The sequence below is a fragment of the Columba livia genome, chromosome 3 (genome assembly GCF_036013475.1).
Source record: "Columba livia isolate bColLiv1 breed racing homer chromosome 3, bColLiv1.pat.W.v2, whole genome shotgun sequence".
In the NCBI taxonomy this organism is placed as follows: domain Eukaryota; kingdom Metazoa; phylum Chordata; class Aves; order Columbiformes; family Columbidae; genus Columba; species Columba livia.
In genome coordinates, this window is record NC_088604.1 from 67,790,194 (window position 1) to 67,817,225 (window position 27,032).

The 27,032-nt window shown below is 42.6% G+C and overlaps 1 long non-coding RNA gene across 1 annotated transcript; it reads right to left on the reverse strand.

The window, feature by feature from the left end:
• Window positions 1-202: 202 nt before the first annotated feature.
• LOC135579070 (uncharacterized) lies at window positions 203-15,072 on the reverse strand. The gene is made up of 4 exons (XR_010471434.1): window positions 6,851-15,072; window positions 5,889-5,953; window positions 5,714-5,771; window positions 203-2,889 (listed from the first exon to the last, which is right to left on the reverse strand). It is a non-coding gene; the product is annotated as an uncharacterized LOC135579070 (long non-coding RNA).
• Window positions 15,073-27,032: the final 11,960 nt, after the last annotated feature.

The window sequence follows — 27,032 nt, forward strand, 5'->3', positions numbered from 1 at the left end:
CTAGTCACCTAGTGTGCATCCATGTCCCCATCTCTCTCTCCCGAAATTGCTCCCCTCTGGTGGTGCAGAGTGTCCAGCAACCGGGGCCCACAGCCATTCCTGCAGGCTGTGGACAGGTGGCAGAGCCGGCACCAACCTCTACGGCACAGCCTGCAGCAGGCAGAGAGGGAATGCCACCAACTCTACGGAAATAGAGAACACAACAAGCAGTATCAGAGAAAGGGAGAAAACTTACTGTGAAATAGAGGAGCCTTTATGTATCATTTTTTAGAGAGCTCTTGTCTGTGCTATTGCGGTAAATGTGAATAGGGTGGGAACACCGCAAAGAGCTACAGATGTAGAGGAGAAGGGCATCCAGAAGGCAGAATTACCTTGATTAGTATTTTAAATTACCCTGAATTAATGATAGTCCTGCAGTCCTCATCCACCGGGACAGAAGAAAAAAACAAAACAAAATACAAAGTTAACAAAATAACCATTAATATGCTGTACATTGCTTCTGGAAAAGGAACTGTGAATGCAGTGCTTGTAATGAGCTGGTCTAGACTAGGACACAAGGGAGCATTACACAAGCACACAGGATAGATTTGCTCCTGCCTAGATATCTATAGAGGCCTTTCCTTTAAGTTACCATTTGCAGGCTCCTGAGTAATCGCAGTCATATGGGTGGTTTTGTTGGAATGAACAAGGAAATGAGGTGACATACTGATGCTGCTGAAAGATCATTTGTACACTGAGGGAACAAGCCATTTTATGTTTCTATCCTATACAGCCAGTGGATGTGAATAACAGTCCACAGGAGATGTTCACACTGCACTGGCATTCTTAAGATGTGAATAGTTAATAACATAACTGTATAAGGTAAGCAAAGCTTAACTAGTTGCTGACTGATTCAAAATGTGTATTTCCTTCTTTGTCTGCAATAATTGTGAGCACTGAGGCAAATCTTTGCAGGATGGATATAATTGTGGCCTTTCAGGCTCAACCAGATATCTGCACAGAGCTAAACATCAATATTAAATTCAATGTTGAGAGGTACCAGCTCTGTTCTAGAGCTGAGAGAAGGGAGGTCTGCAAATAGCAAACAGTGCAGGTTCTCTAGAATAAGTCTACCTGAGTGCCCTTCATCCCTGACTGGATAAATAACACTCTTATATCCAAGAGCTGGAATTTTGACATCAACACAGATGCAATTAGGACAACTATGTATTTTCAAATACAGTCAAAACATTTTGTTTCCAGATCAATCCAGTGCGAAAACAGGTTTCAAAAGTAGCCTTGAAACTAACGGTTGCTGTCCAGCCAGTCCTAGTAGTAATGAGGAGCATCAAACCATCTTGCAGGAACTCATGGAAAATTTGGCAGGGAAAGACAGGTGCTGTGGAGATATCCATGAGTTATTGCTGTAAGCAAATTTTTCAGGGGTGGCAGATGTAGGAAGAAGGGAGTTAGTCCTTTGCTAGTTTTTTTGATGTGTCATCTGATGTTTCATTTCATATTGGATTGACTCTTTTATTGCCTAATTTTAAGATTTGTTATCTTTTCTGATGATTTTTTTCAATCTTGTTTCAGTTCTTCCCTCTTCCTCTACTAAGTGGGCACACAGGGGTGCATATGTCCCATATCTACCAGCCTTGCTTTCCTCCAGCACTTCAGCGTCTCTTCCACTATCAGCCCATTTTTATTTCTCTTGCTCCATATCTCATTTCTGGCTTCTTTCCTCCTTTGTTCCGGTCTTCTGCCTTCACTGATCATTTTCCTCTTCTCTCTACTCACTACATTTTCTTTCTTGGCCTGAGGTTTTAATTTGCTTTTCTTTTCATTTCTTAACCTTTTCTGCTTTAATCTTTCCACCTTCCACCCCCAGTATCACACACAAAGCACCACAGGAAGAGCTTTCACTTCTGACAGGCTTCCTCATGAGAAAAACTTGCAAGGTTTGGACTGACTCTATTTACAATGTGTCTTTCAGAAGCAAGGGAGAGGGGTTTTTTTTCCTTAAAAAAAAAAATTAAAAAAAAATTTTGCTTGTTCAGTCCTTAGCCTTATCATCCATCAATGCAATCAGCCCTTTACAAAACGAGCCATGAGGAGACTCTGTTGGCAGGGAATCTGCTCTGGCTGGGAAGCTGCCAAAGGCTGTGAAAGCACTGACAAATATCACGGGAGAGAGAGAGAGAAGGGGCCGTACCCAGTGTCTCAGAAATGGGTTAGTATTATAAAAGGGAAAAAAGGCACAGAGACGTTTCAGAAAGAGTTAGTGTCTCTAATGCAAAGACATCACATTTTAGAAAAAGATTTAGAAATCATTGCTTTTCTCAGCAGTTCCCAGTCCAGAGCTAACACTGCTCCTCTCCCCTCCTTCCAGTCTTAAATACAACCAACAGCGGCTGCTCAAAACCCCACAATGTTGACAGCGCAAGAACTCTGCTTCAACCAAATTCTCTCCACTTGGAAAACACTCTTCTCTCGATAAGTATTTGTGAAAACAGACATGCAAAGTCTCCCAGGGGCAACCAAATTATAATATTTAACTCCCTCTACATCCTTTTATACAAAATTCCACTTGAGTGTCCATCCAACGTGCCACATGCTAACATCCAGAGAGAAAGCGAATAAAGCAAGTTAGAGAAGTAATATTTGTATGCAGGTTACTACAGATCATTCAAAACCACTTAGTTACCTTTGCTTCTGGCCAGCAGGCATACATTTGTTCCCATGGCTACTTTTTCCATTCATGCTCCTCCTTTCTTTCCAGTAGTTTGCTCTGTCCATTCACAGTATCTTGGTTTCATTTGGCTATAAACAATTTGGCATCCACTGCCCAGCACCTGGCAGACTGAACTTCAGCACTGACAGAAGCCTGGGGTGCTACAGCTGTATAGGCAACTGATTAAATAGTACATTTACTAATTAAAAAGATGTATTTAAACATTAGAAACTGAAAGTAGAACAACATTTAACCCCACACCCCTTCTTTTTCCTTTCCCTTTATCAATGTGAAGAAAGAGGCTTGGGTGAAGCATGTTTTTTGCCTGCACCCAGAAAGTAATCTATGCTCTTTATCCCAGTGTCAAATCAGTGTGAAGTGCTTCTGGGTCAAAATTATCTGCTGTAGCAGCTGCAAATCACTTTTCCCTAGAGGAAGGGATTACATGAGGTGAAGGTGTGGACACTTACTGGAAAGGAAACTCATAGTGAGTTTTGGGTTTTCAGCCTCTCAGGAAGCTGGTTTGAATAAGCCCAACATGCGCAGAGGTTACCTAAAGGATCGTAAGGCTGATCTGACCTTAAAAACCAACCAACCTAAAGGGTGATTTGGAAGGTGATAGGAGTTTATCTCACTTTCCTCTGCACATATAAACTTGAGAATTCCCCACACACATGCAAAACAAAACCAGAGAAACTTCTAGGCCTTTTGCCCCCTCCAGCAGTTCACAGAGATAATATCACCATGTCACTCAGTTCCAGCACTCTGAAACAAAGCACTAGCAAGGGTTACACCTCAGGTAGAGGCCTCTGGATCAGCTGATGACTAATTAACAGGATGTATCTGGTGTATTTAAACATAAAGATGGCATGTCAGTAAATCTATGTTCATGCGTTACATTCCTGTGGTGCTAAATATTTTCCCTTTCAAATTTGAAGGACGAAAGGCTCAATATGTCACCTCTGTTAGGTCTTGCCATGGTTGTGGAGCATCCATCCAAAGACAACAGTGTGAAGATCTGCAGAAGTTGAGTACTGAGCAGATGTCCACAGGAAACTTGAATGTCAAACCTGGCTGTTGCATACAACTAGTTGCGCTGTTATAACATAGTTATGTATGATTTGGCATATGGTATTCCCTTCTATTCCCTAGTTATTCACAAACAATCCCTGATTTCCTGAAAATTGTCACACTTCATATCAGCTTCTCTCTTCAGGCAAATGCTTTTTCAGCATGGAAACTGTTCACCACGTAAGTCATAACCTACTTCAAATTTCTCAATGGCAATTCCCTAGGTGCCTAAGTCAGGAATATGGTTTTTGCCCTTTTATAAAATAAGCTTAATCTTCTTAAAGATATCCTAACAAGTTTCTGAACAAATAACTCATGACACCATCTAACAATGTTTCCCTTCTATAAAGGTTAACATTCATGCTGATTAGTATAATATTTAAACTATTTTTTTCCTTCAAATGTGGTTTGTATTTAAAACAGGTCATTGTGTTTCTACATATTTAATGACTGTGACTCATATAACCTATTTCATCTGGGTTTCTTTGTTATTCTCATGAGATTTTGCTGCTGTTATTTTTTACTATCTAGCAAGACTTTTTTTGGTGAGGAAAGAACCTCTGAATCTCTGGACTTCACAAACATTTTAAGAAAAGTTAGTGTTCATTCAGGTATACATGAATAATTCAAAACGCAGCCTCAGTTTTAGCATAATAATACAGTCAGTCCATTAATTTGCAAATTCATTTTTGCATTATTCATTTTCTTCTAATTGCAGAAATGCTTAAATAAAGTAAGGAAACACTGTAGTGCTAGGAGTTATTAGAAGTTAGAAACAAATATTTTTCCTTTAGAACTAAATCAAGAACAGAGGCCCGTTTTCCAGTCTGTGATGTCTGACTTCAGGACTAAGCACAGATCGACCTTCTTAGACCAACATTTCTGTGAAAACCTGGCTAGTACAATCACACTCTGTCTGTGAGTGTGTATGTGCTAGGGGTTTCTGAAACCCACAGACCACATTCAACCAGATTTGACAAAAGAGAAAATTGTCCTTAAGTAGGCTCAGTAATTTTCAGCTGTTTCAAGTTGCTTGAAAATAAATAGCCACACTACATCGCCACGAAGAAGAGAGATACATTTTCTTGCTCTAGCTAAAAATGCCCCACTTAGAAGAAAACCTTGTTCAGTTCTCTGTTTAATTACACAGTCCACTGTCTAGATCAGAAAGGAACATGTATAATGCCAAGTATCAACTTTGAAATATAATCACAAAGATCTGGTTTTGTGCTACGATACGTCCGTATTCTCTGAAATAAAGCAAGCCACTACATGCAAAAGTAATGCCGATGAGAGAAGCTTATCCTAGTGAGTCTCACCCTCTGATTTTAGTTGCAAGTATTTCTATGTAGAATGCAGAGGCCAGTCAAGCAGTTCATACTATTCTTTCAGCATCCTGACCCACTAAAGCTGGATGTCCCAGCCAGCTGCTGCTGAAGGGAAGGTTAGGCAGGCTGATGAATTCTGATGGGCCTCGTTTGTTCACCATCTACCTTAAGCCCAAATAATGTCCATTTATCACAACAGTGAAAAGAAACCAAACCAAAACAAAACAAAACCAACAGTGAAGTGCAGCTTTGCAGCCAAAGCAGTGCTAATACTATAGAATGCTTTGTGGAGGTACTTGTCTCTCACAACAGTACCTCAGAGTTCCACTGTGTCAAGATTTTCTGCCCTCTCCAAAAACACTTCACCAAGAAGCCCTATGGAAAACTCACAAGAAGCGTGCTGGGAAGCCTTGAAGAACTCCAAGCGTTGCGTTCAAGAGGGTGGATAAATACCAGTTTTACTGTTGCAATTGCTCATGACTTATTTAGCAGCATCTCGGAGGAGTTAAGCCGTGTGTTCAAATTCAAACAGGGCTGTAGCTGTATTCAGTGATTTGGGTAGCCAGCCAGAGTTACCAGAAAGGACTGAAACACGTGTACTCACATGCCAGCTGTGAAAACTTGTTGAAGGCATTGTGGTAGATATCAACTGCATTTTATATCTGCCAAAAAAAATAACAATCATTTTTAACAAACACTGAAAGCTACGTCTCAGCCCCACAACTTTGTTCCTGCTGGCCTCAATTGCAAGATTGCCATGAACCTGAATAGGATCTTACTTGTGCCGGTCATGTAATTTTCCACACAGGTTGCACAGCGGGTTCAGACTCAGTATAGCCCCTGCCTGTGAAATGAGGCCAGATTTCTGTTAAGACCAAAACAGTTATTATTTGTACAAATTGTGCATATCATGCTAGCAGTTAACATTTTGGTTTTTCTGTCATTTGTTTCATGAAGAATTACATATAAGAGTGCCTGAAAAATAAATTATCCATATGGGCGTATATCTAATAAGAAGTGGTACGTTGCTTGGAATCTGGATCTGTAGGTCTCCGTTTTGGAGAAATATTTAAAGAATATATAGAACTCTAGGAAGTAATGGGGTTGTTGCTGGTATTATGTTGCTGCAATGGGACAAGCACAAGGCAGATAACGTGCCTTTTGTTCCCTTCAGGAAGACTGGAGCCCAGAAGTAGCACTAAGTGCTCAGAGTCCTGGGCTAAATGCCCCTTCCCTATAGCCTGGTCTCTTCCAGTTAAAAATATCCCTGGGTTCCCTCCAAGTGAATACTAAGCTCATGCTTTGAGAAAGCATTTGGAAGAAGACAAAAGCAGTTCCAGTACTAGGATCTTGAGGGTTAGCCACCACATTTTTTAAAGAGGACTGTTAAAGTTTCTTTTCTCCCTCACTCTTCTTCACCCACAGGGAGCTCCCGTGGAGCCCTAGAGGTAGGTAGGGAGGTGTCACGGCCCCAAGCCCGACAGTGTTCAAGAAGAGACTGGACAATGTCCTCAGACACATGGTGTGAACTGTGGGGTTGTCCTATGCAGGGGAAGGAGTTGGACTCTATGATCCTTGAGGGTCCCTTCCAACTTAGGACATTCTATGATTCAAACACAGAGCATACCACCCACTGCTGCTTTCTTCTCATGGACATCACCAGGAGTAACAAACTTTGAAACCAGACCGAGCTTGAACAACACTGCCCACCAAAATGACTTGCAGGGCATTCAGGACATACCATGTGCACACATGTGAGAAGAACTGGGTCACCACTACTCCATCCACATTTTTTTTTCTGCAGGCACTCTGCTGCATGAGGCAAAATCCTGCAACTAGATCAGCAGGATAACAGCATTACAAAAAACATCAATAGATCAAGTGCTTAGGGACATAGAGGTCTAAAGCACATTGTGAAAGCCCTTTCTTAGCCAGCAGTTCCTCATTCATCTTATCTGCAGTTCAGTGAAGCAAAGTATTCAATCAGAATTAATTCTTATTATGTAAAAAATGAAAGACAACACATTTAGAAAACCTTAGTGAAGCTCTATATCAATAACAGAGGCAAGCAACAGAAAGTTTCTGCATTAGGTGCAATTAAGCAAAAGCAACAAAACACACAAAGTAGTTCTTTTAAAAGAGCACTTCAAACCAGCTACATTTGGGCAAAGCTGAGGTCATAAAAGTACTTTTGCCTCAGAACACACTCTGTTCTCACCTGCACTAGCAAAACTCCCACCAAGAGCATCTTTTCTCTTCCTACTATAGAAGGGGCAGATTAAATATTTATTCAAGAGTTTAGTGCATGAAAATTACTTTCTTTGGATGTGAAAATTCCTGATGCTGAACTGCAGTTGGAAACACTCACCAAAGGACTGGAGAAGGGGAACTGCTTATGTATAATGTAAGGGTGACTTGAGTTAGCTATCATAAAAGTCAGATTTCTTTTTATTAGTAAAAAATGAGATACAGCATCTGGACTACACTCACTCCGCATGAATGGAGCAGGTTTTTATGCCTAAAGGTCTGAATCTCATTGCAGTCTCCAAAACACTGAGAAACCCTATGTAAACCCCAGGGTATAGCTGAGGAGGACACTTCATCTTGCATCAGTGAACCCGCTCACGGCGGTAACATTGCAGTCTCAGCTGCCAGGGACCCCTGAAAAAGCAGGCAGTTCGAGAACGGTGTTTTCTGCCTGGAAACCCTGTCCTTCTCCTGGCCTTCAAATTTCTTTCTGCTTAGGTCACACCAACTTCTCAAACCTTTGCTCCATGTTTCCTTAACAGACCACTGACAGTTCCTCTCCTTTCAAACTGCAGCCTCTTTGCTTTGATCCTGTAGATAGGTGGTTTCAGCAAAGCTTAGATTCCTTCCCTCACACGAGGACAGTCAAACCCATGACTTTTACATCCCAGAAGACAACTGTTACTGCAGGGATTTCTAGGAGGACAAGACTCTAACTATACCTTTTGCTGTGTTTTTCAGGGAGCAGTTGGATATTCACCGTGCCAGAGGCAGAGCAGTGGTATCTTTCACCTGCCCAGGAGATCCCTGGGCTCCTCCAGCCTCCTGCTCCCTGTGGTGAAGAGCTCAGGCTTCCAGGCTGCACTGCTCTCTGCTGTAGCTTGATCAGTCATCATTCCTCACACAGTCTGGCTTGTGGGGCCTTGTCTTCACCAAGCAACAAACTGAGTAACAGCTTTTTGTGTGACTTCCAACTTCTCCTTCCTGGTTAGTCTGAAACAAGCTCTCCATGTTGGCTTAACCATCTCCATGTGATGCAAATGACAGGAGATAGGATAAAGGTGAGGCATTCAAGGACATATAAAACGCCTGCAAAAACATAAATGCCAACTTGGGAAAGGTCAGCTGGAAAAAAAATTCTATGTGGAACTGAAACAGGACTTCCCAGATAAAGCTTACATAAAATTTCTGCTTGGCTGGAAAAGAACAAAGCTCCAAATCACAATTTTTAGTACAGGTATTGTAGGGGTAGAGGGGAAAGCTTTTTGTACAAATTCCTTCACTCCACCCTCCTTTCTCTGGTGTGTGTGTTTTCTGAGAGATGTTGGGGGTATATTTTTTTTAGCCATGTAAGTAGCTTTTGCTGATTTTAGATCAGAAAACCATATCTAAGGCATTCCAAAGGAGAGTTGAAGGATGAACTTCAAGATATGTCCTTTTTTTTTTCTCCTCAACTCACCTCTGCACACACTAAACATGTACCTTATTTCAAAAATCAGTGCCTGAACCTGAAAAAACTGGCACCAAGGACAGAGGGTGGGACTCAGCCTTGCTTCATGGCTGCATGATGCAGATCTGTAGGCGGCCAACTTCAGAGCCATGTCCACTCCAGCATATCACACAGGCTGACCCAGCCAGTGGCCACCTGGAAGCCACAAGTCCTTAGGAGAGTTACTGCCAGTCCCAGACAAACACCAAAACCTCCATGGTGGGCTGTTCTGAAAACTCATTCACGTAATTTCTTTACTATTTAACTTGCCCTCTACAGTGAAACCACCACCTAGGAAGAAAATCTTATGCACCAATCAAAACTGGAAATTTCATTCTTGAAATCTCTTTCAAACATCTGCAACTTCTATTTTTTTAATAGAAAAAAAAACTATATATAATTCACATTGCCTGATGCCATTCAGTGAGTGTCCTCCACATAGAAGCACTTGACACCACACTGAAGAGATGTGTTGGGAATCTGTCTCTTGCCTTGCTTCAGATCAAAACAACTAATTGAATAAGGTCTGAAAATACTCGGGAGGATGGATGGATAGTAGTGGGCTGTTTTCTGTTCAAAGATATTTTTTTTTATGGTGGGAGAAACTTTCTTAAAAGACTGCTATTCGGTTGCCCAAATCTCTTTGAAATTTAGTTGCGTTTGTTAGTGTAGCCTAAAAATGCCAGCCATGGCTAATTAAATTATGTATGCATTTTGCAAGTATTGAATCTGAGGTAAAATGTGATTTTTTTATATACAACCCCCTCTAGTATATGGCACCCAGCATGTGGAAACAAAAGTTTTAGAACAGTTTTTTTTATTATGCCAGCCAGATATACTGAAGGCAAGAGCAACACTCCACATACATATCGCTTACAAGCTGTTCACACAACAATACTCACATACCCATGCTTCAGGAGCCTAGATGTTCAATGCATAACGTGAATGTTACATTTGAAATTACTTATTGTATTTGGGGAAAGCACTGATTTTTCTCCCATTAGTAGTTCCCACAGTAACTAACATTAGTGAAGGAGGGAGAAATCCAGTGCCACAGGAACCCAATGTTTTCATGTTAATGTGCAAGAAGAGGCAAAGACAGGTCTCATTCAAAGCTGTTTGGGAAAGCCCAAAACAGCTCAGTGTCAGTGAATAAAAGTTTGTCAGGAAAGTTTAGCAGAGAAAAAAAAACCCTGATCACGTAGCTGTGTATCCAGCACAAGGTCCCTCCCTGAGCGGACTTGGTAGATCTTCCCCTGAAAGAGCCTCCAGTGCCTTTCCCACCTCCCAGGATGCAGCACCTTGTTCCAGTCAGGTTTTGTGACTCTTGGCTACTGCTTTAACTGAAATCTTGAAATGCAATAGATGACCTTATGCAAGAAACATTTAAAAATAGAGCAATAATAATTGCTTTAGAATATACAGACTTGTGTAACATGCTTCTATGAGCAGTCATATTGGTAAACTCAGTGCTGTTGATGGCCTTCACTGCAGAGCCTAGTTATTGCTGCCAGAAAACTGATTTCCATCTCAGGTCCTTGAAGCAAAGGGAGGGGACTGTGCAGAAGTAGACAGAGGATTTAAGTGGGATGCAACTGAATGTAGGAGCTGGTAAATCCCAGGGCACAGGTCCATGAAACAGCTGCTTGCTCACTTCTGAACGGGTGTATTTTTCAAGTACCCACAGAGCGCACAGTCCATCTCCAGGAAGATTCATGGAAGTCTTACTTCTTTTCCACTTAAGTCCCATGGTCACACACAGAGAATCTGATATGGATTGATTGATAAAAAGAAAAGAGGAATTTAACAAGCAGGTAAACCAAACAGCAGAGCATCTCCAAGTACCCTGCCAGAGACCTACGGCACAGCAGTTGTGGAGCAAATCCCCTGACTCCAGTCAATGGTTGTTCCACATGTCAAAACAGAAAATGCTAATAGGAACATATAAATCAAGCATCTGAGCAGGGCTCTGCCACAAGCATTTTCCTGCCTTGCAATACTGACTTCAAGAACCGCAAGAAGTTAGGAAAGGTTATCACACAGACACTTCTCTCCAGAATAATTCGCCATTTCTTTTAAGACTAGCCAGCTTCTATAATTAAGCTGACAGCCTATTGCTAGCATTTAATTTATCTAATACTATTATTGTCTATCAAACACACCCTGCACTAAGTTCAGCTTGAAGCCCAGCATACAGACAGTCTTGCAGAATTTGGAATAACTCACGCTTACTGTGAAGGGAACTGCAGCCTCAATTATTTAGCAGCCATCGACTCAATATATATCTTGCATTACTTCAGTGCAGATATTTAAGTCTAAAGCACTGTTCTAGTGATCAAGAAAAATGTATTGAACAGGCCAACAACACAGTTGCAAAATACAGCACCAAATTTAATACAGAAACACGTAAGATATAGGAACTTAAACAGGAGAAGCTAAAGGCCACTAACAAGGTGAAACAAGCTCTGTATCATTTATTGTGGATTAAGCTGGCAGATGTTGCTGCAGAGGTTTGAGCACATCTCACCCATTCATCTGTGTGAATGCAATGATATTTATACAGAAAGCACACTGTTCCTTTCCTTGTCTGTGTTATCTCTTCTGAAGAAAAAGCCTCCAGAGTCTTATGCACATCTCAAGGTCAATGTACAGCAAGTTCTGAATATGCATCAGTTCCCATACAAAATCACTGTCTGTGCCTGTTTCCCACACATCCACACACACACACATGCAGTCCCTCCCCATCCCTTTGGGATCCCAGTAGTGTCCTGCTGCTTGCCACAGAGCTCTGCCTTACAGCACAGGCTGAGCCCCAAACCCTCCACCAGCCCCCTTCTCTCTTGAGATTGAAATCTTAACCCTGACACCTGGTTCCTTTCTAACACATACAGAAGCAAGCCTTGCATAGGAACAGATCTGGTTAAACCTCACAGGATGGTATCAGTAGCAGGAGGGATTACACCTGGAATTGCAATGGATCACCCAGAAGGCAGCATTGCAAAGTGCCAGTCCAGTGGTTTTATGAATGCCATGCACAGAGTTCCCCGACTTCTGGCTTTTTCTAAGGCATGCTATAAATCACTGCCATCTAGTTCAATGCACACGCTGAAAGAAAAGGTCCATTTCTTTCTTACAGCTCTGTCAGAACAGTATTAGACTCCCAAGGGCTAGAGAAAGATATAATGCATTCATGCACAGAAGTATTGTAATGGGTGCTAATCAAAGCAAAAGCACAGAATAGGGACACTTGCTTGCCTGAAATCATTGAATGAACATCTTGTTATAACACATGAATGACCTGGGGTAATTCCCCTCTTAAAAAAAAAAAAAAAAAAAAAAAGTGAGAAAGAAGCAGGAGGCTTCAGTGCTATGGAGCTCACAGAGTGGTTTCTCAAGCAATTTAAATCATATTGAATAATGAATGCCAGAGCAGAAAATGCCTTGACTTGCTGCTTTTATGGTAAACTTAAAATACCATCTATAAAAGAAGACCTGTTCATTGAGAAATAGGGTTGTGTGGAGGGAAATGTTATGCTAAAATGATGTTATTCGAAGTGGAGGCAGGGGGGGTCTTTTCTATTTTTAGGATGTAAGAAAGTAAACTCCCTGTCACTAAGAGCTAAGCAATACAGAAATAATTCTCATTTCCCCAAGCTCAGACATTTTGATGCCAGCTGTGATCTCTGTAAGAATTTCAGTCTCAGAATTAACATCAAATGCTACTTCCCTAGCCCAAGTTGCTGTAATTTAATCTCTGCTACCTCTGACAGCCATCCTCCTCACACCCTCCTTCCCAGAGACAGAAACAGTCAGAAGAGCCAACTCATGGAAAAGAGGTGCTCAAAAATTCTCCTCTTTCCACAAGAGATTAAACTAATTTGGCCTCTGTGCTCCCATCTTGCCAGAATAAACAATATGCTCACCTCATCCTGGCCCCACACCATGGTTCCCAGTTCCCACCAGCAGCAATCTGGGTGCTCATGTTTTCTCTGCAACCTGTTTTCTGCATGCCCAGGGGTGCAAGGATATGAGTCCTTTCCTTTGGTACCAATCTGTTAGTTTGCCTTTGGATAAGGAATGCCATTGATTTGCATTTATTAAGGAAACTAAAGGTCACTGTCCAGCAAGGTCTGTTATCTATCTTTCATACTTCTCTCTACAGCAGAATCTTAATATCTAAGAACTGATTACTCCTTTATTGCTGAAATCATTGATCAAAAGTAGCAATAAGGAAGGCATCAATGTTAATGTTCTCTCCAAGACAACAGCATCTGCTGAGCTGGTTTACACTCCCTGACGAAAGCTATCACTGCAGCATGAAGACTAAACAGATGCAACCACACATTGACGTCAGAGCCCTTTCTCCATTCAGAGCCACTCTGCTGAATCTTTTGTGGGCTTGCCTGCTGTGTAGCTGTGCAAATGGACCAAGCAGAGCATAAAAGCCCTTTCCGGCACACATGCACCTTTACAAAAAGCTGCCTTACCAGGACAACGGTGACAAGTCTGACCAGACACTCCAAAACAAAGGGCAAAGGTCCCTGCAATGGCCTCGGAGGGATTTACCGGTGACCAGGCAACTTCAGTGATATTAACAATCAGGAGAAAGGTGAGATTTTTCATGGCCTTCAGCAGTTCAAAAATTGCTTCTGGCTATACTATGCCCAACTGGTCCTACCCTGTCCGTCAGCAGACTTATTTTGTCTTCTACAGTCTTCATCAGCACAGAGATGCAGCTGCAGTCGCCCATCCCCAGGGCTGCCAAGGTGAACAGAGATGCCAACATCTCAGATCTTCTCACTCACTCTCTACAACACCTGCACAAGCCGTCTAGGCAGATAGCTGCAGTGGTTGAAGCGTGGCCGCATTTTTGGTGCCTGTTGCAGGGTACAGACAGCCTGTGCTTTCTGTTCATGGGCAGTCCCACTCGTATTTCATCCTTTAATTGGAAACATCCCATCTGAGTGGTGAGACACCCTCCCCTATGGCTTTTTGATAGTCTGCTTTAAACAGGTGGCTCTAACACAAATTCCTTGAATCTCACAGCTGAAAACTTTTTTCATAAGCAGAACCAAATGGCTGAACACATTTGGAAGACATTTTTTTAGGCAAAACTTCCAGGTTATGTTGATGGAATGAACTACAGATGGTCCACCATACTATCTCATGACAGGAAGCCTGTGGAAAGCCCAGTACTCACCCACAGAAGACAGAAACATGTTGACTAACTGCTCTGCCTACTCCTAATAAGAGAGACAGGTAGAGTAGATGGGTTCCTCTGTTTCTTAGCCTGGGCAACACTGAGGGAAGGAACGTGCTTCCAGAAAGGAAACAAGAAAGGCGTTGCTAAGGCGTTTGCAGAACATAATACAACGTAATACAACAGGAATAGGTAGAACATAATACAACAGGAGTAGGTAGAAGAGATGAAGAAAAAAAATACGTGAAGGGTAGCATCCTAAAAAAGCCAAGGGGTACTCAGAAAACAAACACTGAAAGGTATTCCTAATTCCTTAACTACTTGCTGAGCTTTTCATCAAAGTAATTTTGCTTCTCAGTGATTATTGCATCCAGTACCAGATTGTTTTTGCAGACTAGCAATAACAGTGTTGTGCAAACAATTTCTGAGATTTTGAATTGGGTAAAACCAATGAGCAAAAAGGTATCAGCAGCACTATTAAGAAAAAGAATCACATCAAAGAGAACACAAAGTAGAGCACAGAAGGAAAAGCAGTTCATAAAAGGTTTTGAATTTTAAAACACTAAACCAGAACAACATAGGATAGGAAGAAAATGGAGTCTCAGAATGATTTTGTCCCACAACAGAATCACCTTGTATCTCTGTCTTTTCCAGGACAGATTTGGATAACCTGTCCTAAACAATTCCAGTGGTGAAGCATCACCAACATTGCCACCCTGAAATCTATTCCAGTCCCGTGTTATTTTAGAAATATTTTCCCAATGTCTAATTTTTAATCATCCCTGCTGTACTTCCAGTAAACTCAAAACCACTACCTCTTGCCCCAACTGCCATAACTATGGAAATACTGTATTCTCCTCCCCCTTCAAAAAATTTTTCACGTGTTCAAAGACTGTTCCCTTGTTCTCCTCCACCTCCTACTTCAGATTAACTGACCTCATTCTTTCATCCCAGTAGGTGATGTTTTCTAGCCTCTAATCATTCTCACAATTTCTTCACATTCATCCTCCCAGGCAGTCATCATTTTTCTTTAAGCTTACCTCCCAAAATGAGGTGCAAAGCTCTAGCCCCAGCCTGACCTATTCAGAAAAAGCAGAAAGTGTCTGGCCAATTCCTGGCATTTCATTATCTCCTCCCCAGCAGCTGCAAGACTGGCCTTCTTCACATGGATCTGATGATCCTGTTCAGCCTCTGCTCCTCTGCAGCCTCCAGCCCCTCTCTTAGGCACTCACCTCCCTCTCACACCTGCGTCAGCTACTGCAGGTGCTGAGTGACTGCCTGCCTCAGGGCAAATATTGACTTACCGACTACCTCTGGGTAGTACCTTGCACTTGTTTCTGTTGAACTGTCTTCTTCCATTTCCCAGCAATTTATTCAATTTATCAAAGTTCTTTTGGATCCTAAAAGGAAAAACAAACAAACAAAAAACCACACACCAAAAAAAGCCCAAATAAAATCAACAAAAAACCAAACCAAACCAAACAAACCCACAACAAAAAACCCCAATATCTACTACCCAAACCCCCACTTGATCTGCCCTTTCACTCTGACTACAAACCTTTGACACCACCTGTGAAAATGTGTACTCAGTAAGTTCTGATCCTACACTACGATTTCATTTTGCCCCTTTTTTTATAGCTTACTTATAAGGACGTGAAAAAAAAGTCAAATGTCAGCTCCTGATGACTTTTTCCTACGTGTAAGACGTGTTACCCTTTTGTAAAAATAATTCTGACTGGCTTAACACACTTTTTGCTTGACAAATTTGTAATGGATACTACTTACTTTCTTGTTATATTAAGGGTGCCTACAAAATGATGCATAACTATTTCTTTCAGAAATTTCAGAGAACTGAAGTGACTGTTTAAAAATAATTTTCCTCCTGCTTCCCCCTTTTTTAATTATCAGTATCACACTTGTCATTTTCCATTTGTCCAATACACTGACTGTCCTGTCACCTCTTCTTCTCTTCCAGAGTTTCAAGGATGGCATTGTTTCACAATCATCATCATCTAAATTGCTCTCTGTTCTGGTTTGATGCATGTATAAAACTTGAGCAGAAGAGCAAGGCAGGATCTTACTGCAGTGATGGAGACAATCCAAGCCAGCTATGTTTATCCGCACTTTCAGTGATTTTGTTCTTTCTTACACTAAACGGACAAGGGTGGAAACCAGACTCACTGCTTTGTACATCCCTGGATCCTCTCCAGACCCATTTCATAGGTAGGAATTACATGGGCAATCCATAAATCTGCTGAGACAGAGGCTGCTTATAACAAAGTGTCGCACAGGCAGAAGTTCAGTAACTTCACCTGAGAGATCCTTCCAAAGCCCAGGCTCGATGCCATCTAGCCTCAGGGACTTAACTTACCTTCTTGGTCAACCCTGATCTGGCTCCTAGGACTTGCCTGCTGTGGAGAAACTGCTGAGTATAGGAATTTCCCCAGCAGCAAAGACCCCACAAATGCACTGAGAACACCCTTCACCTTTGGCCAGCAAGTGGTCTCACCAATTCTGTGTCTGACTTCTCAAATCTTATGCGTTTGAAGAACTCTTCACTAGGAGCTCAGGCATCCTTTGCAAGGCTCTCTTCAAGTTCTAGACTTTTTTCTAGTCCTCCTAATTGCCCATTTACCTGTCAAAATCTATGGGCTTTTTTATTTGGGTGATTTTCTTATTTTTTAATATAGATCCTCTCCTTGTGATAGCCTCAACTTTTCTATTAAGCCTTGAAGAAACTTAACCGGATTTAAGTTTTCTTCTTTATTGCAATGCAAAATTTATCTAAACCTCTAATACAGTAACTTTGAGAAGCCTCCAGATTTCTCACTTTCTAGACTACAGTTTTCAAGGTTATTTTCTTTTTTGACAAATTGCCTCATTTTCACAAAGTTTCTTCTCTTGAAATTGAATATTCATGTTCTGTATTCATTTGGCTTGCTTTTGCTGAAATCTAATCATGTTGAGACAGCTGTTACAGAGCAGGTCTTTCATGGCTACCCTTAGAAGTAGGTCTCATGCACCACTTGGAACGAAACACAGATCAGCATCTTCTCTTGCAGGTTGTTCTAGGAAGCAGTCACAGAGCATATCAAATTTTTTAATCTATACACTTCACTCTAACAAGACATCCATCCAGTATATAGAGGGACATTACAACTACTGACTTTACTGTCTGCTTTACAACTGCAGCTCCTCTCATCTCACATGACATTTCCTGGTCATGTCATGATGGTCAGGCCCCTTCCCAAGCAGGGGATTGTTAGTATGACCTTACCACAGCACCTTCTTATTAGGGATTCCACTGCACACCTTTTCCTTGAAACATTTTTATGCCATTACACTTCATATTATCCTTCAAATACCGTGTCACTCCCCCGCCAATATGTCCTGCTTTCTCATCCTGCAAGGTTGGTAGCCTGGCAACACCGTATCCCACTGATTATCCTCCTCCCACTGTGTCCCTGGGACAACTGCTCCATCAGGGTTGCCATTTGAGCCCAGGAATTCTCATTCCGCCATCCTATTTTTTAAACACCAAGCACTGCTGCACAGCACGGGTGTGTTTTGTCCTAGCTCCATTGCTCAGCATTGCTGGCCAAGGGGGACCACACGCAGTCTCATTTTGTTTATTACAATTGGGCTGTTTATTTCCTTCCCAGTCTTTTCAGAGGTGCATAGCCTGGCCTCAATTAAAGAGCCTATAAAGATCCCTTTTGTTCCAGATGCTTCCTTGTTTCCTGAAGATGCTTTAATCCTACCTTTCTGCCCCATCAACTCCTCTGTACATTGGGACACTGGCTTTTTGCCTGTCTTCTAAGCTCTGTACATGCCCACAGCATTATTTCAGACAGTACTACTGCAGAGGTCTGGGATACCAGTCTCCTGGCTCCCAACCTGAAGACAGCCCCCAGATCATCCCTTTATTGGTATCAACTGGGACCACAACCACTAGCTTCTCCCAGTACCCCCAGGTGAGCAATTCAAGCCTCTCATGAGCTCCCTTGCATTTGTGAACAGCAGGCAGGTTATGATGTGGCTCACTCAGACATCACAGATCCAATTGTCATTTTGTCTAATATTAGAGTCTTTCTTTCCACCACCTGCCTCTTCCTAGCCTTAGAGGTGGGCTGGGTCACAAAAGCACCCTTCCTACAGGAGCACATAGTGACGACAGCCAGAAGGCTGGTCTTTTCTACGGGGTTACACCTCAGTTAGGAAGCTCCACACCACTCCCAGCTGCTCTAGCCCAGACTTTGGAGAAGAAAACCGCTCTCCCAGGGCCATGGCCTCCCCATACTGACAAAAGCTGCTCCAGGAGGTGATCAGCCATAGTGCAGCCTGTGCAAATTTGTGGGAAGCCACCACTCTTTTTTGGCCACCTTCTTGCACCTTGGTTTTGAACACTTGTAGAAATATAGTTTCCCCCCTTTGATTAAAGCACTCCCTCTGAACTACTTTCCAGGCCTGCTTGCACCCCCAAGGAGCATCCACCCAGCACAGTTCCCAGTGGCTCAGCACCCTCCCTGAAGCTCACAGCCACTCCTAAACGACACCCACCCATCACACAAAGCAGAAATTCAACAAGCTTGTTTATTTTCCGGGACTCAACCCCCCTTTCCTTCTTCCTTCTCTCTTCCATAGCAAAACTACCCCACAAATGACCCTGTTTGTCCTCCACTGTTCATTACCCAGGCAGGGAAGGACAGCGAGACTTCTTGCCTGTGGCAATTACAAGGTGAAGATACTGATAAAAGTTTAAGCCTTATCCATGTGTCTGGTGCTCACTTTCACACCTACACACTTGAATACACCAGGATACGCTGGGTCCAATTCTGCTCTCTAAGCACAGGAGCCTGAGGCCCCCTGAGATACCCAAATTTACCCCACTCCATCCCAGCTGCCACTCTGTAGGTTATGGGCCACTGGTGGACTCTGTCACAGCTGCTGATGCTGCAAGACCTGTCAGAAACTCTAAGGCGCTCAAACAGCTCTAGATGGCTGTTGTTTAGGTAACTGAACTGAGCTCCTTTGGAATGCAACACTTGCCCTGTAACAGCAGTGGAAGGATCCCAAACTGGAAACACAGAGATGCTTTGGCACAGCTAGTTAGAGTATGCAATAGATGTTCCTTCCTCTGAGGAAAGTAAGGAAGAATAAGAAAGAATTAAAGGTTCTTTTTTCACAGCAGAGATATTCAACTTGACCAATTTGTTGCTATACGCAGCTGCTAAAGAACACCACCAACAAAAGAAGTCTGACAATAGAAGTCTGACAATAGCAGCGAAGAAGCAGCCAGAGGTTCTAGGCATGGTGTTTTGTTTTGGGGTTTCCCCAGCATACACCTCCTGGCAGGAATCAGTTTTTCTAAGTAGGGCAGCAAAGTAGAGAAAAAGCCCCCAATCTCTAGGTCAAGCCACGAGTGCTCTGGAGTTTGACGTCAAGTTTTGAAGATCCTTTTCCAGCAAGTCTTGTATCTCTGAGATCAAGGATGTTATATGCTACACATTTTGTTATCAGCCACAAGTTCTTTGCCATGGGGTTTTTAGTCACTTTTGCATCATAAGATTTTTTAAACATGAAATAAGGTGTCTCAAACAGAATATCAGATACAACTATTTCTATCTTAATAATGAAATTCCCTTCAAAGCCTTAACTTTCAGTATACAGTAACTGAGATCTTTGTAGGATAACTTCTGTGCTTTTGTAGGTGTTCAACATCTACACAGACGCATCAAAAGAATGTGTAATCTAATTTGCTTTGCTTTTTCACGCAGCTACAGTTTCTGCATGTCCGTTCCAAATACGATATAAAGTTGAAATTGTGTCATTTTTCCCCCTACAAAAATCCTCTTCAGCACAACCAAGGACATTGTCTAGTGCCACAGTACATTGTGCCATATTCTCATATATTGTGTAATTCCTTTTCTGTTAAACGATTGCACATGTTTTTTCTTTGGAGTCTAGCTCCAAGGCCAGTGACAGCAGTAGACAGGTCCTGCTGGGATTTCTCCCAGAATTTCATGGAACATTACATTTCAGTGGTTTAAGACATCATTCACTGATGTCTTTTGTGGGTGTCTTTACAAAGAAACATGTACTTATTGCTTGTGAAATAGCCCCTTTATGGGATATTCAGAGCCACACATTGCAAAATATAGGACAAGTAAAAGTTTTCCTTCAAATGATGTAATGCCACAGAGTACAGGGCAATCCATGCTTAAATATGGCTTAGTAAAAATGAACTAAATACATAAGTACTTCTGATGTGGACATGGACTGAGCTCACAGGTTCTCCAGAGACAAAATATAAATTGCACAGTGACCCCTGGAAAGTTGATGGGGCTATGAAGCAATGACTCACTGCACATTTTACTGACTCAAATGATATTATTAGTTCTCAACCATATTATAATTAATAAAGTAATGCACAAGGAGGCCAAGTCCTCTTTGGGACTATTGTGCAGTGTCAGTCTTTTGACTTCTACAAAATTATCCCTGATCAACATCAATTAAATAAGAATCCATCCAAGGGTGGGCCCTATATTGTACAGGAACAAATGTAGCAGAGAAGAGTTTCAACAAATGAGTTCTAACCTCAGTAGGAGACTGCAGCAGCAGTTACCCAATTTAAATAAACAAATAAATAAACAAAAAAACAAACAAAGAATCAGGCATTGAGTGGAACTATTAGGGAAGTCTAGGAAATACAATTTTTTCCCTAAGACAACATCCAAAGACGACATTGAATATTTTTTTCATCAGTCCTTCATTTCACAGATATATTTCTATTAGCAAGGACAAAGAAATCAGAGGTACTGTATTATAAAAGTGCTGGAGCGGGTCCAGAGAAGAGCAACATGACTGGTGAAGGGACTTGGACATAAGACCTATGGGGAGAGGCTGAGGGAGCTGGGGTTGTTTAGTCTAGAGAAGAGGAGGCTTAGAGGTGACCTCATCACGCTCTATAACTACCTGAAGGGAAGTTATAGCCAGGTGGGGATTGGTCTCTTCTCCCAGGCAGTTAGCAACAGGACAAGGGGGCATGGGCTTAAACTCTGCCAGGGGAAATTTAGGCTGGATATTAGAAAGAAATTCTTTACAGAGAGAGTGGTCAGGCATTGGAATGGCCTGCCCAGGGAGGTAGTGGACTCGCCATCCCTGGAGGTTTTTAAACTGAGATTGGACATGGCACTTAGTGCCATGATCTAGTAAACGGACTAGAGTTGGACCAAGGGTTGGACTCGATGATCTCTGAGGTCTTTTCCAACCCAGTCGATTCTGTGATTAAAAAAACTAGCTCTAGTCATCCAGTAGCAACCTTCCTTCCACACCTGTGCTGAACTAAATCCATTACGCTTGACCAGGAAGATTTCTTGTTCCTTGCCCTCCATGCTGAGAGAAGTTAACCCTAATGCTTTGGCAAAATTGCAGTTTGAGCCATTAACGTTCAGCCCACGCAAATCCTCGCTGTCATTACGCTTGGTCATTGTAGTCCCTGCACTGCAGCCCATAAACTACTGCACAACATTGCAGCCCAGCGTTAAAGGACTGGCCACATCCCTTTCAAAACATAGTTGCACTTCAATGGCAGATGAAACAGTTATTTCAACTAAAAGCTTCAGCAGAAAAATATACTTTTGACCTTTTCAGAGTAAAGATGCATGGGATAACGGTAATGAAATGCAAAGCTAAGCACCTAGAACTCAGAAGGGTTGTATTGGGTTTTGCTTTCTATTACACAAACCAAAACAAACAAAAAAAAACTAAATAAAGCCTACTTTAAATGCAAAGATGTTTTTTATATATGTAATTAAAAGCACAAAGGAAAAAAAGAGGGTTGTGGGTTTTTTTTTTCTCCAAGTTGCATGAAATGTGGTAACAGAAGCTGTACAATGTGAGATTAGAAAACCATATGGAGTGGTGAAAGTATGTATATATAAAACTTCATTTTGCACAGTTTCACCAGGGATAAAAGTGCTACTTCAGTGAAAGATATTATTAGAATTTGTAATGTTCTTGCCATGGAAATAGCTGTCATGTCATCCACCAGGATTATGGCCAGGTGGACAAATAAGAAGAGCAGATGATACGTAAAAGCAGTAGAGACGGCAGCATTTTTCAGCATTAGACAGCAATGACAAGGAAAACGAAAATGACATGTAAGGTCTAATTGGAATTCCTTCAGTCACTTGGAAAGGATATTAAAAAGCCTTACTCTAAAGCAGTCTTATCAACAATTTCTTCAGGAATTAGAGTACAGCATAATTTAGTCAGCACATAAGCATATTAATTTTTCATTCTGCGAGCAGGTGGCAGAAAGCTTGCAGATATTAACACCAGCCCATGAGCTCTTGTTTGAGCCACAGCTGAGAGCAAACCTGGGAAGCAGCAGGCTGCCCCCCCTTGTCCCCGTCCTGCCACAGCCCTCAGCCACAGGTGACCCACAGCCATGACTGTGCCACACAAGTTCACCAACCTGTTAATGCTCAGGATTGTAAAAGCAGGGCTCACCCGCAAGAAGCTGCAGGAATACGTCTGGGAGGATGAGCTGGGGTACTAGGAAGGAACACGTCAAGAACAGGGTACTTTGATTTATTATGAGTTATTCTTTAAGGAACTAAGTGAAACCTCCAAATCATCTGCCCTTGTCCTTATGGGGGACTTCAACTTGTCAGATATCAGCTGGGAATATCACACAGCTAGCACCAACAGGTCCAGAAGATTCCTGAAGCATCTGGATGATAACTTCTTGGTGCAGGTACTAAGGGAACCAACCAGGAAAGGTGCCTTCCTAGATGTGATTCTCAGTAACAGAGAGGATCTCATGGGAGAGGTGGTGACCAGTGGCTCCCTTGGCCACAGTGACCACAAAGAAGTCAGGTTTAAAATATTTGCTAATGGGATGAAAACTTCCAGCAGGACCTTAACATATGAGGAGAGCAGACTGCACACTGCCCAGGGAAGTACTTAGAAAGATTCCCTGGGAAGAAGCTTTTGAATGTGTTAGCATCCATCAGTGCCGGTCATTTTTTAAATACCACCTACTAAGAGCACAGGACTAGACCATTCCAAAATGCCAAAAAAAATCTAGCAGGCAAGGCAAAAAGCCAGCTTGGTTGAGCAGGGATCTTCTTGAAATACAGTGAAAAAAGAAATTACATGGTCAGTAGAAGCAAGGTCAGGCAACATGGGAGGACTACAGAGATGCTGCTCACCATTGTAGGGAAGAAATTTGTGCTGCCAAAGCTCAATTAGAATTGAAGCTGGCCGATACTGTGAAGGACAATTAAAAAGGCTTTAAAAAAATATATTAATGGCTAAAGGCAAACTAGAAATAACATTGGCCCATTAGCTGATGAGCATTGTCACCTTATTAACAAGGACATGGACAAAGCTGAGAGGTTTAATGCTTTCTTTGCCTCAGTCTTCAATACCAATGATGGACTTGGGGCCCCCACAGCCCTGGGCTGGAAAACCATGGCTGTGAGAATGATAAACTCCCAATCAATCTGGAACTTGTACAAGATCTGCTACTCCTGCTAGATCCCTACAAGTTGATGGGATCTGATGGGATTCATCCAAGGGTGTTTAAATTGCTGGCTGATGTCATAGCAAGACCTTTCTTCATGATTTTTCAGTGCTCCTGGGAATCTGGAGAGGTCCTGGAAGACTGGAAGCTGGCAAATATCCTAATCTACAAGAAGGACAACAGGGATGATCCTGGCAACTACAGGCTTGTCAGCCTCACTTCTGTGCCTGGCAAAATCATGGAGAAGATTGCTCTAGGAGTAACTGAAAAACATTGGAATGACACCACAGTCATTGGTCCCAGCCAGCATGGGTTCATGAGGGGAAAGTCCTGCATGACAAACTTACTTTCGTTCTACGACAAGGTTACCCACCTATTTAGCCAGCAGAAGCCTGTCGACATGATCTTTTTGGATTTCAGTAAAGCCTTTGATACTGTCTCTCACAGTATCCTCCTGGACAAGATGACCATCATACAGCTGGATAAACGCACAATGCAGTGGGTGAGCAACTGGCTGACAGGCTGGGCTCAAAGGGTTCTAGTAAATAGGGTAATGTTGGACTGGTGACCAGTCACCAGTGGGGTTTCACAGGGATCCATCTTAGGGCCAACTCTCTTCAATGTCTTTATAACTGACTTAGACTCAGAACTTGAGGGATTGCTTAGTAAGTTTGCTGATGACACAGAATTGGGAGGAGCTGTCAACAATCTCGAGGGCAGAGAGGCCCTGCAGAGGGCTCTGAACAAATCAGAGAACAGGGCCATCACCAACCGCATGAAGTTCAACAAAAGCAAGTGCCAGATTTTGCACCTGGGATATGGCAACCCTGGCTGTTCATACAGACTGGGGGACAAGATGCTGGAAAACAGCTCCACGGAGAAGGATCAGGGCTTCTGGTCTATGGCAAGTTGAACATGAGAGAACAGTGTCCCTGGCAGCCAAGAGGACAAACCACGTTCTGGGGGCATCAAGCGCAGCATGGCCAGCTGGGCGAGGGAGGTGATTGTCCTGCTCTGCTCTGCACTTGCGTGACCTCACCTGGAGCACTGGGTACAGTTCTGGGTGACACAGGAGAAAAAGGATGTAGAGCTATTGGAGAGTGTCCAGAAGAGGGCAATAAAGTTGGTGAAGGGTTTGTAGAGGAAGCCGTATGAGGAGTGGCTAAAGTCACTTGGTTTGTTCAGTCTGGAGGAAACTAAGAGGAGAGCTCATCACAGCTACAGCTTCTTCACAAGGGGAGGGGGAAGGGCAGGCACCAAACTCTTCTCTTTAGTGAACGATGACAGAACCAGAGGAAATGGCAGGAAGATGTGCCAGGGGAGGTTTAGGTTGGACTTTAGGAAAAGGTTCTCCACCAAAGGGTGGTGGAGCACTGGAACCGGCTCCACAGGGAGGCAGTCACGGCCCCAAGCCTAACAGTGTTTGAGAAGAGACTGGACAATACTCTCAGGCACACAGCGTGAACTGTGGAGTTGTCATATGCAGGGACAGGAGTTGGACTCAATGATCCTTGTGGGTCCCTTCCAACTGAGGACATTCTATGATTTCATTCGTGCTTCTTCATCCCATTCAAAAACCCATGCAGAAAGCAGCAAAAGTAAGTATTTAAGGTACAATAATGTATTTACTGTCTTTGAACACCCACTCGATCCCTCCCCACACACTGTCACTCACTGCCAAGACAAACCTACCCATGGTAGCAGTGGCCACCACAACAGCAATGTCCCATAGGGATACAAAGCTGGCTTTTGCAACCCAGTAAGAAGTTTCACCTACAGCCCACATGCTGATCAGCTTCTTTGGGAGACAGCAAGGCCCAGAGCTTCTGTCTATTGTGGAAGATACTCTCAAGGAAACCAGAGAAAACACTCAAGACAATCAGTCTGGATCCCATCAGGGCCCTCATTCCACCCAACAGTTGGGCAAGGACTAGCTCTCAAAGACAGGAAAGCTGCTAATTTTCCTTATCCCCATATAATGCACTTCAGGGTCAGTCTTAATCACTTCTCTGGCAGGACAGGCTCAAGTGTCAGAAATACATTGCTTGTAGTGCCTATTTGCCATTCACTCTCCCAGCTCAGGCAGGCAGCTTAATTGTCTTTTTATCCCTATGTCTTGCAAGAACTGCCAACATTACAGCGCCAGCGAAAAGCAAATAACACAATCGGGTACAAGAAAGAAAATCTGACCTTGCAAAATTCACTGCTTCTTCACAACCTTGACCAAGACATGGTGATCCACATAGTGATCATTGCACTGGGACAAGCTTACAGCTGAGTGCTCAAAGAGAAGCTGCACAAAGCAGTCACTGAATCACAAATAGGTCCTGACCAAGCCAATCTGATGTTGAGGTTAACTCTGCTTTTGGCAAGTGGTTAAATAAAATGACCTCAGAGTATTCCTTCCAACACAACTATTTAATTCTATTCTTCCAATAACTCTGTATTGCACCTGACCATTTCTAGCTGCCCCACATGAGCTGTGTCTCCATCACAAAAACTTATTGAAGATTCTCACTCTTCTCTATAGCTCATCCTGAGCTATAACCTCACCTCAAGGGCAATTCTCACCTGTATTGTCCTTACTCCAACTAACATGAATCCTGACAGTCTCTGGGGTGAGATGAACTAGAGTAGGGACTGCTGTGTCCCCCAGCACAGCAGTTAGTGGAGAGCTTGTGTTTTTCCTTCACGTAGTGCATAATTGGCCTCTTTTGACAGAAGAGAAAGTTCTCCATATCAGAGGAAAATAGACAGGGCCTGGTGCGGGAAGAAATTGCTCTTTTACTAGCCCTCCCTCTTCTCTCTCAAACAAGGGAATGACAAAAAGGCTGTGCAAACGTGTCATCCAGAACCCAAAATAAAGCCTTGGAAACCAGTCTAGTGAGGGTCCGAGCAGCAAGAGCTGTTTTACCAAAACTAATATTTGCTGTAGAAGTACCATATTTTGCTGCCTAAATAACACTGTAATGAGGGCCATACAGCTTGTCATTAAATGAGTGTTTGATGCATATGTGCTTTTAGAAGAGTAAGGAACAATTAGAGATCATTAAGGCATATCAAAATAGCAATTTAAAATATAATTCTAAAAATACTTAGTACAATTCTTTAACCAGTTTGTTCGTTTGCATAAAAAACTTATACACTCCACTGAGATAGCAAGTGGTAGTAGGCCTAGGGTCTGTCCCTTGCTCCAGGAGATAAGATCAGACCAGCTGCATCAGATCCAACAACCACCTGGCCCATGAACCCTTTCCAAGCAGTCAGCATAACCAAGTGCCTAGTGAAAATAGGAATAAGACAAGCTTGTATGAGTCTTCTCCTTCAGGCTGTCCTGACTTTTCCCTAGTTTCAGCTCCAGCTTGTCCTGAGTCAGATATGCATGACTGTTATGACGGTTTGTCTTTTTGTAGTATCCAATGGCTTTAGCACCCACAACATCCTGTGGTACAGAC